The sequence below is a fragment of the Artemia sp. Qi Xiang Cuo genome, chromosome 17 (genome assembly GCF_049724085.1).
Source record: "Artemia sp. Qi Xiang Cuo chromosome 17, ASM4972408v1, whole genome shotgun sequence".
Lineage (NCBI taxonomy): Eukaryota > Metazoa > Arthropoda > Branchiopoda > Anostraca > Artemiidae > Artemia > Artemia sp. Qi Xiang Cuo.
The window spans coordinates 31164094-31176912 of NC_142810.1; positions in this window are offsets into that span (position 1 = coordinate 31164094).

Sequence of the window (12819 nt, forward strand, 5' to 3'; positions counted from 1 at the left end):
ATTAGACTGAATCTGGTGATTATCGAAACACATTTGATTCGGGATGACGATTTTCTCGAGTTATCCCTTCAACGGAAGATATTCTCACAGGGAACACTTGACAATACACAAGTTCTATTTGAACAGTGCTGTAAGGTCCCCTTACCCAAACCCCAAACGGCCCCCTACCCCCGGGCCTCCAAAGTGCCCCCCCCTCCCCGGGCCCCCTACCCTCGGGCCCACAAAGGGATCCCCTTGGCCCCCCAAAGGGCCCCCACCCCCCGGGCCCCCTCCCCCTGGGCCCCAAAAGGAGCCCCCCCCCCCATTTTTTTACACTTTTTTTTTGCGGGATTGAGACAAAGAAGGCCCCCCACCTAACTTCTTGGGCCCCTCCCCCCATTAGTGTTTTGTCCCCATTAGTGTAAATTCTCTTGATGTTTCAAAGTTCATTTTGGATTTCATTCGTTGAAATGTAAGAGTTGGCATATTTCAGTACACTTTTCTTGTGGTTTACCTTGTCACTGTTACATTCTCTTGATGCTTCAAACTTGATTTTGGAATTTCAGTAGTGTTTTATCGTGGTTTACTTTGTCACTGTTACATTCTCTTGTTATTTCTAAGTTCATTTTTGATTTCATTCGTTGAAATGTAAGAGTTGGTATATTTCAGTAGAGTTTTCTTGTGGTCTACCTTATCACTGTTTCATTCTCTTGATGTTTCAAGGTTCATTTTTTGATTTTTTCGTTGAACTTTAAGAGTTCGGATATTTCAGTACTGTTTTGTCATGCATTACCTTGTCACTGTTACATTCTCTTGTTATTTCAAAGTTCATTTTGGATTTCATTCCTTAAAATGTAAGAATTGGCATATTTAAGTACATCTTTCTTGTCGTATATCCTGTCACTGTTTCATTCTCTTGATGTTTCAAGGTTCATTTTTTGATTTTTTCGTTGAACTTTAAGAGTTGGGATATTTTAGTGGTGTTTTGTCGTGGTTTATTTTGTCACTGTTACATTCTTTTGATTTTTCAAAGTTCATTTTGGATTTCATTCGTTGAAATGTAAAGAGTTGGAATACTTTAGTACTGTTTTGTCGTGGTTTACCTTCTCACCATTACATTCTCATTATGTTTCAAAGTTCATTTCGGATTTCATTCGTTGAAATGTAAGAGTTCGCATATTTCAATACAATTTTCTTAGGGTTTACCTTGTCACTGTTACACACTCTTGATGCTACAAAGTTCATTTTGGAATTTCAGTAGTGTTGTGTCGTGGTTTACCTTGTCACTGTTACATTCTCTTGTTGTTTCAAAGTTCATTTTGGATTTCATTCGTTGAAATATAAGAGTTGGTATACAGTACAGTTATCTTGTGGTTTACCTTATCATTGTTACATTCTCTTGATGTTTCAAAGTTCATTTTTTTGATTTTTTCCTTTAACTGTTAGAGTTCGAATATTTCAGTGGTGTTTTGTCATGGTTTACTTTGTCACTGTTACATTCTCTTGTTATTTCAAAGTTCATTTTGGATTTCATTCGTTGAAATGTAAGAGTTGGTATATTTCAGTAGAGTTTTTTTTTTGTAGTCTAACTTTTAACTGTTTCATTCTCTTTATGTTTCAAGGTTCATTTTTTTATTTTTTCGTTGAACTGTAAGAGTTCGAATATTTCAGTGGTGTTTCGTCGTGGTTTATTTTGTCACTGTTACATTCTTTTGATTTTTCAAACTTCATTTTGGATGTCTTTCGTTGAAATGTAAGAGTTGGAATATTTTAGTAGTGTTTTTTCGTGGTTTACCTTCGCACCATTAAGTTCTCTTGATGTTTCAAAGTTCATTTTGGATTTAATTTGTTGAAATGCAAGGTTTGGAAATATTTCAGTAGTGTTTCTTCGTTGTTTACCTTGTCGTTGCAATATTCTTTTGATTTTTCAAAGTTCATTTTGGATTTCATTCGTTGAAATGTAAGAGTTGGCATATTTCAATACAATTTTCTTGTGGTTTACCTTGTCACTGTTATATTCTTTTGATGCTACAAAGTTCATTTTGGATTTTTTTTGTTGAAATGTAAGAGTTGAAATATTTCTGTAGTGTTTTATCGTGGTTAACCTTGTCACTGGTACATTCTCTTGATGTTTCAAAGTTCATTCTGGATTTTTTTTTTCGTTGAAATGTAAGAATTGGAATATTTCAGTAGTGTTTTGTCGTCGTTAGCCATTTCACTGTTACATTCTTTTGATTTTTCAAAGTTCATTTTGGATTTCATTCGTTGAAGTGTTGAGTTGGCATATTTCCGTACAGTTTTCTTGTGGTTTACCTTGTCACTTTTACATTCTCTTGATGCTTCAAAGTTCATTTTGGATTTTTTTTTTGAAATGTAAGAGTTGGATTATTTCAGTAGCGTTTTATCGTGGTTTACCTTGTCACTGTTATATTCTCTTGATGTTTCAAATTCATTTTGTTTTTATTTTGAAATGTAAGAGTTGGAATATTTCAGTAGTGTTTTGTCGTGGTTTACCATGTCACTGTTACATTCTTCTGATTTTTAAAGTTCATTTTGGATTTATTTCTTTGAAATTTAAGAGTTGAAATATTTCAGTAGTGTTTCGTCGTGGTTTACCTTCTCACCATTATATTCTCTTCATGTTTCAAAGTTCATTTTGGATTTCAGTCGTTGAAATGTAAGAGTTGGAATATTTCAGTAGTGTTTCGTCGTGGTTTACCTTGTCATTGTAACATTTTTTTGATTTTTCAAAGTTCATTTTGGATTTCATTCGTTGAAATGTAAGAGTTGGCATATGTCAATACAATTTTCTTGTGGTTTACCTTGTCACTGTTACATTCTCTTTATGCTTCAAACTTCATTTTGGATTTTTTTGTGTTGAAATGTAAGAATTGGAATATTGCTGTAGTGTTTTATCGTGGTTTACCTTGTCACTGTTACATTCTCTTGATGTTTCAAAGTTTATTTTGGATTTTTTTCGTTGAAATGTAAGAGTTTGAATATTTCAGTAGTTTTTTGTCCCGGTTTACCATGTCACTGTTACATTCTTTTTATTTTTCAAAGTTCATTTTGGATTTAATTTGTTGAAATGTAAGAGTTGGCATAATTCAGTACAGTTTTCTTGTGGTTTACCTTGTCACTGTTACATTCTTTTTATGCTTCAAAGTTCATTTCAGTAGTGTTTTATCGTGGTTTACCTTGTCAATGTTACATTCTCTTGATGTTTCAAATTCATTTTGGATTTTTTTTTTGAAATGTAAGAGTTGCATTATTTCAGTACTGTTTTTTCGTGGTTTACCTTGTCACTGTTACATTCTCTTGATGTTTCAAAGTTCATTTTGGATTTTTTTTTCGTTGAAATGTAAGAGTTAGAATTGTCAATGTTACATTCTCTTGATGTTTCAAAGTTAATTTTGAATTTTTTTTCGTTGCAGTGTAAGAGTTGGAATATTTCAGTAGTGTTTTGAAGTGGTTTAACTTGTCACTGTTACATTCTTTTGATTTTTCAAATTCATTTTAGATTTTTTTTTTGAAATGTAAGAATTGGCATATTTCAGTAATGTTTTAATGTTGTCCTGGTTTACCTTCTCACTGTTACATTCTCCTGATGTTTCAAAATTCATTTTTGATTTTTTTCATTGAAATGTAAGAGTTGGATTATTTCAGTACTGTTTTATCGTGGTTTACCTTGTCACTGTTACATTCTTTTGATGTTTCAAAGTTCATTTTTAGATTTAGTTTTCATTGAAATGTAAGAGTTGGAATTGTCACTGTTACATTCTCTTGATATTTCAAAGTTCATTTTAGATTTTTTTTTCGTTGCAATGTAAGAGTTGGAATATTTCAGTAGTGTTTTGTCGTGGTTTACCTTGTCACTGTTACATTCTCTTGATTTTTTAAATTCATTTTTGGATTTCTTTCGTTGAAATGTAAGAGTTGGAATATTTCAGTAATGTTTTGTCGTGGTTTACCATGTCACTGTTACATTCTGAAGATGTTTCAAAATTCATTTTTGATTTTTTTTTTGTTGAACTGTAAGAGTTGGAATATTTCAGTAGTGTTTTGTCGTGGTTTACCTTCTCACTATTACTTTCTCTTGATGTTTCAAAGTTCATTTTAGATTTTACTTTCGTTGAAATGTAAAAGTTGGAATATTTCAGTACTGTTTTGTCATGCATTACCTTGTCACTGTTACATTCTCTTTTTATTACAAAGTTCATTTTGGATTTCATTCCTTAAAATGTAAGAGTTGGTATATTTCAGTAGAGTTTTCTTGTGGTCTACCTTATCACTGTTACATTCTCTTGATGTTTCAAAGTTCATTTTTTTATTTTTTCGTTGAACTGTAAGAGTTGGAATATTTCAGTGATGTTTAGTCGTGATTTACCATGTCATTGTTACATTCTTTTCATTTTTCAAAGTTCATTTTGGATTTCTTTCGTTGAAATGTAAGAGTTGGCATATTTCCGTACAGTTTTCTTCTGGTTTACCTTGTCACTGTTACATTCTCTTGATGCTTCAAAGTTCATTTTGGATTTTTTTTTGAAATGTAAGAGCTGGATTATTTCAGTAGCGTTTTATCGTGGTTTACCTTGTCACTTTTACATTCTCTTGATGTTTCAAATTCATTTTGGATTTTTTTTTGAAATGTAAGAGTTGGAATATTTCAGTATTGTTTTGTCGTGGTTGACCATGACACTGCAACATTCTCTTGATGTTTCAAAGTTCATATTGGATTTTTTTTTCGTTGCAATGCAAGAGTTGGAATATTTCAGTAGTGTTTAGTCGTGGTTTACCTTGTCACTGTTACATTCTTTTGATTTTTAAAGTTCATTTTGGATTTCTTTCGTTGAAATGTAAGAGTTGGAATATATCAGTAGTGTTTTGTCGTGGTTTACCTTGTCACTGTTACATTTTTTTCATTTTTAAAGTTCATTTTGGATTTCTTTCGTTGAAATGTAAGAGTTGGAATATTTCAGTAGCGTTTTGTCGTTGTTAACCTTGTCACTAATACATTCTCTTGATGCTTCAAAGTTTATTTTGGACTTAATTCGTTGAAATGCAAGAGTTGGAATAATTCAGTAGTTTTTTGTCGTGGTTTACCTTGTCACTGTTACATTCTTTTGATTTTTCAAAGTTAATTTTGGATTTCATTCGTTGAAATGTAAGAGTTGGCATATTTCAATACAATTTTCTTGTGGTTTACCTTGTCACTGTTACATTCTCTTGATGCTAATAAGTTCATTTTGGACTTTTTTTTCGTTGAAAAGTAAGAGTTAGAATATTTCAGTAGCATTTTGTCGTGGTTTATATTGCCATTGTTGTATTTTCTTGATGTTTTAAAGTTCATTTTGGAATGTTTTTTTATTTGAAATGTAAGAGTTGGAATATTTCAGTAGTTTTTTTTTGTGGTTTACCTTGTCACTGTTAGATTCTCTTGATGTTTAAAAGTTCATTTTGGATTTCATTTGTTTAAATGTAAGAGTTGGCATAATTCAGTACAGTTTTCTTGTGGTTTACCTTGTCACTGTTACATACTCTTGATGCTTTAAAGTTCATTTCAGTAGTGTTTTATCGTGGTTTACCTTGTCAATGTTACATTCTCTTGATGTTTCAAATTCATTTTGGATTTTTTTTTTTAATGTAAGAGTTGGAATATTTCAGTAGTGTTTTGTCATAGTTCACCTTGTAACTGTTACATTCTCTTTATGTTTCAAAGTTTATTTTGGATTTTTTATTCGTTGAAATGTAAGAGTTGGAATTGTCACTGTTACATTTTCTTGACGTTTCAAAGTTCATTTTGGATTTTTTTCGGTCCAATGTAAGAGGTGGAATATTTCAGTAGTGTTTTGTAGTGGTTTAACTTGTCACTGTTGCATTCTCTTGATTTTCAAATTCATTTTAGATTTTTTTTTGATATGTAAGAATTGGCATTTTTCAATAATGTTTTGTCGTGGTTTACCTTGTCACTTTTACATTCTCCTGATGCTTCAATATTCATTTTTGATTTTTTCCATTGAGATGTAAGAGTTTGAATATTTTTGTAGTGTTTTTTCGTGGTTTACCTTGTCACTGTTAGATTTTCTTAATGTTTCAAAGTTCATTTTAGATTTTTTTTCCTTGAAATATAAGAGTTGGAATGTTTCAATATTGTTTTGTCATGGTTTACCTTGTCACTGTTAGATCCTCTTGATGTTTCAAAGTTCATTTAGGATTTTTTTTCCCTTGAAATGTAAGAGTTGGAATATTTAAGTAGTGTTTTGTCGTGGTTTAACTTGTCAATGTTACATTATATTGATGTTTCAAAGTTAATTTTGTATTTTTTTTAGCTGAAATGTAAGATTTTGATTATTTCAGTAGTGTTTTGTCGTGATTTACCTTGTCACTGTTACATTTTCTTGATGTTTCAAAGTGATGTTTCAAATAAATAGTTCACTTTAGTTTCTAAGATCACTTTAGATTTCTTTTTATTGAAATGTAAGAGTTGGAATATTTCAGTAGTGTTTTGTCATGGTTTACCTTGTCACTCTTACATTCTCTTGATGTTTCAAATTCATCTTGGATTCCATTTTTTTCGTTGAAATTTAAGAGTTGGATTTGTCACTGTTACATTCTCTTGATGTTTCAAAGTTGATTTTGGATTTTTTTTTTCGTTCAAATTGGAATATTTCAGTAGTGTTTTGTTGTGGTTTACCTTGTCACTGTTTTAAATGGTTTACCTTGTCACTGTTACATTCTCTTGATGCTTCAAAGTTCATTTTGGATTTTTTTCGTTGAAATGTAAGAGTTGGAATATTTCAGTAATGTTTTGTCGTGGTTTACCTTGCCACTGTTACATTATTTTGATTTTTAAAGTTCATTTTGGATTTCTTTCGTTGAAATGTAAGAGTTGGAATATTTCAGTAGTTTTTTGTCGTGGTTTACCTTGTCACTGTTACATTCTTTTCATTTTTAAATTTCATTTTGGATTTATTTAGTTCAAGTGTAAGAGTTGGAATAATTCAGTAGTGTTTTGTCGTGGTTTACCTTCTCACCATTACATTCTCTTGATGTTTCAAAGTTCATTTTGAATTTTTTTTTTGGTTGCAATGTAAGAGTTGGAATATTTCAGTAGTGTTTTGTAGTGGTTTGACTTGTCACTGTTGCATTCTCTTGATTTTTCAAATTCATTTTAGATTTTTTTTTTGAAATGTAAGAATTGGCATATTTCAGTAATGTTTTGTCGTGGTTTACCTTGTCAATGTTACATTCTCTTGATGCTTCAAAGTTGATTTTGGATTTTTTTTTCATTGAAATGTAAGACTTGGATTATTTCAGTAGTGTTTTGTCGTGGTTTACCTTGTCACTGTTACATTCTCTTGATGCTAAAAAGTTCATTTTGTATTTTTTTTTGTTGAAATGCAAGAGTTGGAATATTTCTGTAGTGTTTTATCGTGGTTTACCTTGTCACTGTTACATTCTCTTGATGTTTCAAAGTTCATTTTGGATTTCATTCGTTGAAATGTAAGAGTTGGCATATTTCCGTACAGTTTTCTTCTGGTTTACCTTGTCACTGTTACATTCTCTTGATGCTTCAAAGTTCATATTGGATTTTTCATATAAGAGTTGGAATATTTCAGTAGTGTTTTGTCGTGGTTTACCTTGTCCCTGTTACATTCTTTTGATTTTTAAAGTTCATTTTGGATTTCTTTCGTTGAAATGTAAGAGTTGGAATATTTCAGTAGTGTTTTGTCGTGGTTTACCTTGTCACTGTTTCATTCTTTTCATTTTTAAAGTTCATTTTTGATTTCATTCGTTGAAATGTAAGAGTTGGATTATTTTAATAGTGTTTTGTCATGGTTTACCTTGGCACTATTGTATTCTCTTCATGTTCCAAAGTTTCTTTTGGGTTACAGTCGTTGAAATGTAAGGGTTGGAAATATTTCAGTAGTATTTCCTCGGGACTTGCACTGTCACTATAAAATTCTCTTGATGTTTCAAAGTTCATTTTGGACTTCATTCGTTGAAACGTAAGAGTTGGCATATTTCAATACAATTTTCTTGTGGTTTACCTTGTCACTGTTACATTCTCTTGATGCTAAAAAGTTCATTTTGGATTATTTTTTGTTGAAATGCAAGAGTTGGAATATTTCTGTAGTGTTTTATCGTGGTTTACCTTGTCACTGTTACATTCTCTTGATGTTTCAAAGTTCATTTTGGATTTCATTCGTTGAAATGTAAGAGTTTGCATATTTCCGTACAGTTTTCTTCTGGTTTACCTTGTCACTTTTACATTCTCTCGATGTTTCAAATTCATTTTGGATTTTTTTTTGAAATGTGAGAGTTGGAATATTTCAGTAGTGTTTTGTCGTGGTTGACCATAACACTGCAACATTCTCTTGATGTTTCAAAGTTCATATTGGATTGTTTTTTTGGTTGCAATGTAAGAGTTGGATTATTTCAGTAGTGTTTTGTCGCGGTTTACCTTGTCACTGTTACATTATTTTTATTTTTAAAGTTCATTTTGGATTTCTTTCGTTGAAATGTAAGAGTTGGAATATATCAGTAGTGTTTTGTCGTGGTTTACCTTGTCACTGTTACATTTTTTTCATTTTTAAAGTTCATTTTGGATTTCTTTCGTTGAAATGTAAGAGTTGGAATAATTCAGTAGTGTTTTGTCGTGGTTCAACTTCTCACTATTACATTCTCTTGATGTTTCAAAGTTCATTTTGAATTTCATTCGTTGAAATGTAAGATCTGGAATATTTCAGTAGTGTTTTGTCTTTGTTTACCCTGTCATTGTTACATTTTTTTTATTATTCGAAGTTCATTTTCGATTTCATTCATTGAAATTTAAGAGTTGGCATATGTCAGTACACTTTTCTTGTCGTTTACCTTGTCACTCTTATATTCTCTTTACGCTAATAAGTTCATTTTGGATTTTTTTTTTGTCGAAATGCAAGAGTTGGAATATTTCTGTGGTGTTTTATAGTGGTTTAGCTTGTCACTCTTACATTCTTTTGATGTTTCAAAGTTCATTTTGGATTTTTTTTTGGTTGAAATGTAAGAGTTGGATTATTTCAGTAGTGTTTTGTCGTGGTTTATCATGTCACTGTTACATTTTCTTGATTTTTCAAAGTTCATTTTGGATTTCATTTGTTTAAATGTAAGAGTTGGCATAATTCAGTACAGTTTTCTTGTGGTTTACCTTGTCACTGTTACATACTCTTGATGCTTTAAAGTTCATTTCAGTAGTGTTTTATCGTGGTTTACCTTGTCAATGTTACATTCTCTTGATGTTTCAAATTCATTTTGGATTTTTTTTTTTCATTGAAATGTAAGAGTTGGAATATATCAGTATTGTTTTGTCATAGTTTACCATGTGATCGTTGCATTCTCTTTGTGCTCCAAAGTTCATTTTGGATTTTTTTTTCGTTGAAATGTAAGAGTTGGAATTGTCACTGTTACATTTTCTTGACGTTTCAAAGTTCATTTTGAACTTTTTCGTTGCAATGTAAGAGTTGGAATATTTCAGTAGTGTTTTGTAGTGGTTTACCATTTCACTGTTACATTCTCTTGATGTTTCAAATTCATTTTAGATTTTTTTTTTGAAATGTAAGAGTTGGAATATTTCAGTAGTGTTTTATCGTGGTTCACCTTGTCACTGTTACATTCTCTTGATGTTTCAAAGTTCATTTTCGATTTCATTCGTTGAAATGTAAGAGTTGGCATATTTCCGTACAGTTTTCTTCTGGTTTACCTTGTCATTGTTACATTCTCTTTATGCTTCAAAGTTTGTTTTGGATTTTTTTTTTAAATGTAAGAGTTGGAATATTTCAGTAGTGGTTTGTCGTGGTTGGCCATGACATTGTTACATTCTCTTGATGTTTCAAAGTTCATATTGGATTTTTTTTTCGTTGCAATGTAAGAGTTGGAATATTTCAGTAGTGTTTTGTCGTGGTTTACCTTGTCCCTGTTACATTCTTTTTATTTTTAAATTTCATTTTGGATTTCTTTCGTTTAAATGTAAGAGTTGGAATATTTCAGTAGTGTTTTGTCGTGGTTTACCTTGTCACTGTTTCATTCTTTTCATTTTTATAGTTCATTTTGGATTTCTTTCGTTCAAATGTAAGAGTTGGAGTAATTCAGTAGTGTTTTGTCGTGGTTTACTTTCTCACCATTACATTCTCTTGATGTTTCAAAGTTCATTTTGGATTTCATTCTTTGAAATGTAAGAGTTGGAATATTTCAGTAGTGTTTTGTCGTGGTTTACCTTGTCACTGTTACATTCTTTTGATTTGTCAAAGTTAATTTTGGATTTCATTCGTTGAAATGTAAGAGTTGGCATACTTCAATACAATTTTCTTGTGGTTTACCTTGTCACTGTTACATTCTCTTGATGCTAAAAAGTTCATTTTGGATTATTTTTTGTTGAAATGCAAGAGTTGGAATATTTCTGTAGTGTTTTATCGTGGTTTACCTTGTCACTGTTACATTCTCTTGATGTTTCAAAGTTCATTTTGGATTTCATTCGTTGAAATGTAAGAGTTTGCATATTTCCGTACAGTTTTCTTCTGGTTTACCTTGTCACTTTTACATTCTCTTGATGTTTCAAATTCATTTTGGATTTTTTTTTGAAATGTAAGAGTTGGAATATTTCAGTAGTGTTTTGTCGTGGTTGATCATAACACTGCAACATTCTCTTGATGTTTCAAAGTTCATATTGGATTTTTTTTTTCGTTGCAATGTAAGAGTTGGATTATTTCAGTAGTGTTTTGTCGCGGTTTACCTTGTCACTGTTACATTCTTTTGATTTTTAAAGTTCATTTTGGATTTCTTTCGTTGAAATGTAAGAGTTGGAATATATTAGTAGTGTTTTGTCGTGGTTTACCTTGTCACTGTTAAATTTTTTTCATTTTTAAAGTTCATTTTGGATTTCTTTCGTTGAAGAGTAAGAGTTGGAATAATTTAGTAGTGTTTTGTCGTGTTTTAACTTCTCACCATTACATTCTTTTGATGTTTCAAAGTTCATTTTGGATTTAATTCGTTGAAATGTAAGAGTTGGAATATTTCAGTAGTGTTTTGTCGTGGTTTACCTTGTCACTGTTACATTCTTTTGATTTTTCAAAGTTAATTTTGGATTTCATTCGTTGAAATGTAAGAGTTGGCATATTTCAATACAATTTTCTTGTGGTTTACCTTGTCACTGTTACATTCTCTGGATGTTAATAAGTTCACTTTGGATATTTTTTTGTCGAAATGTAAGAGTTGGAATATTTCAGTAGGGTTTTATAGTGGTTTATCTTGTCACTGTTACATTATCTTGTTGTTTCAAAGTTCATTTTGGATTTTTTTTTGTTGAAATGTAAAAGTTAGAATATTTCAGTAGTGTTTTGTCATGGTTTATCTTGTCACTGTTACATTCTTTAGATTTTTCAAAGTTCATTTTGGATTTCATTTGTTTAAATGTAAGAGTTGGCATAATTCAGTACAGTTTTCTTGTGGTTTACCTTGTCACTGTTACATACTCTTGATGCTTTAAAGTTCATTTCAGTAGTGTTTTATCGTGGTTTACCTTGTCAATGTTACATTCTCTTGATGTTTCAAATTCATTTTGGATTTTTTTTTTGAAATGTAAGAGTTGGAATATTTCAGTAGTGTTTTGTCGTGGTTTACCATCTCACTGTTACATTCTCTTGATGTTTCAAAGTTCATTTTGGTTTTTTTTTTCGTTGAAATGTAAGAGTTGGAATTGTCACTGTTACATTCTTTTGATGTTTCAAAGTTCATTTTGAATTTTTTTCGTTGCAATGTAAGAGTTGGAATATTTCAGTAGTGTTTTGTAGTGGTTTAACTTGTCACTGTTGCATTCTCTTTATTTTTCAAATTCATTTTAGATTTTTTTTTGAAATGTAAGAATTGGCATATTTCAGTAATGTTTTGTCGTGGTTTACCTTGTCACTTTTACACTCTCCTGATGCTTCAAAATTCATTTTGGAATTTTGTCATTGAGATGTAAGAGTTTGAATATTTTTTTAGTGTTTTGTCGTGGTTTATCTTGTCAATGTTACATTCTGTTAATGTCTCAATATTAATTTTAGATTTTTTTTTTCCTTGAAATTTAAGAGTTGGAATATTTCAATATTGTTTTGTCATGGTTTACCTTGTCACTGTTAGATCCTCTTGATGTTTCAAAGTTCATTTAGGATTTTTTTTCGTTGAAATGTAAGAGTTGGAATATTTCAGTATTGTTTGTCAAGGTTTACCTTGTCACTGTTACATTCTATTGATGATTCAAAGTTCATTTTGGATTTTTTTTCATTCAAATTATTGAGTTGGATTATTTCAGTAGTGTTTTGTCGTGGGTTACCTTGTCACTGTTACATTCTCTTGATGTTTCAAAGTTCATTTAGGATTTTTTTTTTCGTTTAAATGTAAGAGTTGGATTATTTCAGTAGTGTTTTGTCGTGGTTTACCTTGTCATTGTTGAATTTTCTTGATGTTTCAAAGTGATGTTTCAAAGAAATAGTTCACTTTAGTTTCTAAGTTCACTTTAGATTTCTTTTTATTGAAATGTAAGAGTTAGAATATTTCAGTAGTGTTTTGTCGTGGTTTACCTTGTCATTGTTACATTTTCTTGATGTTTCAAAGTTCATTTTGGATTTTTTTTTTTCGTTGCAATGTAAGGGCTGGAATATTTCAGTATTGTTCGTCATAATTTACTTTGTCACTCTTACATTCCCTTGATGTTTCAAATTCATTTTGGATTTCATTTTTTTCGTTGAAATTTAAGAGTTGGATTTGTCACTGTTAAATTCTCTTGATGCTAAAAAGTTCATTTTGTATTTTTTTTTGTTGAAA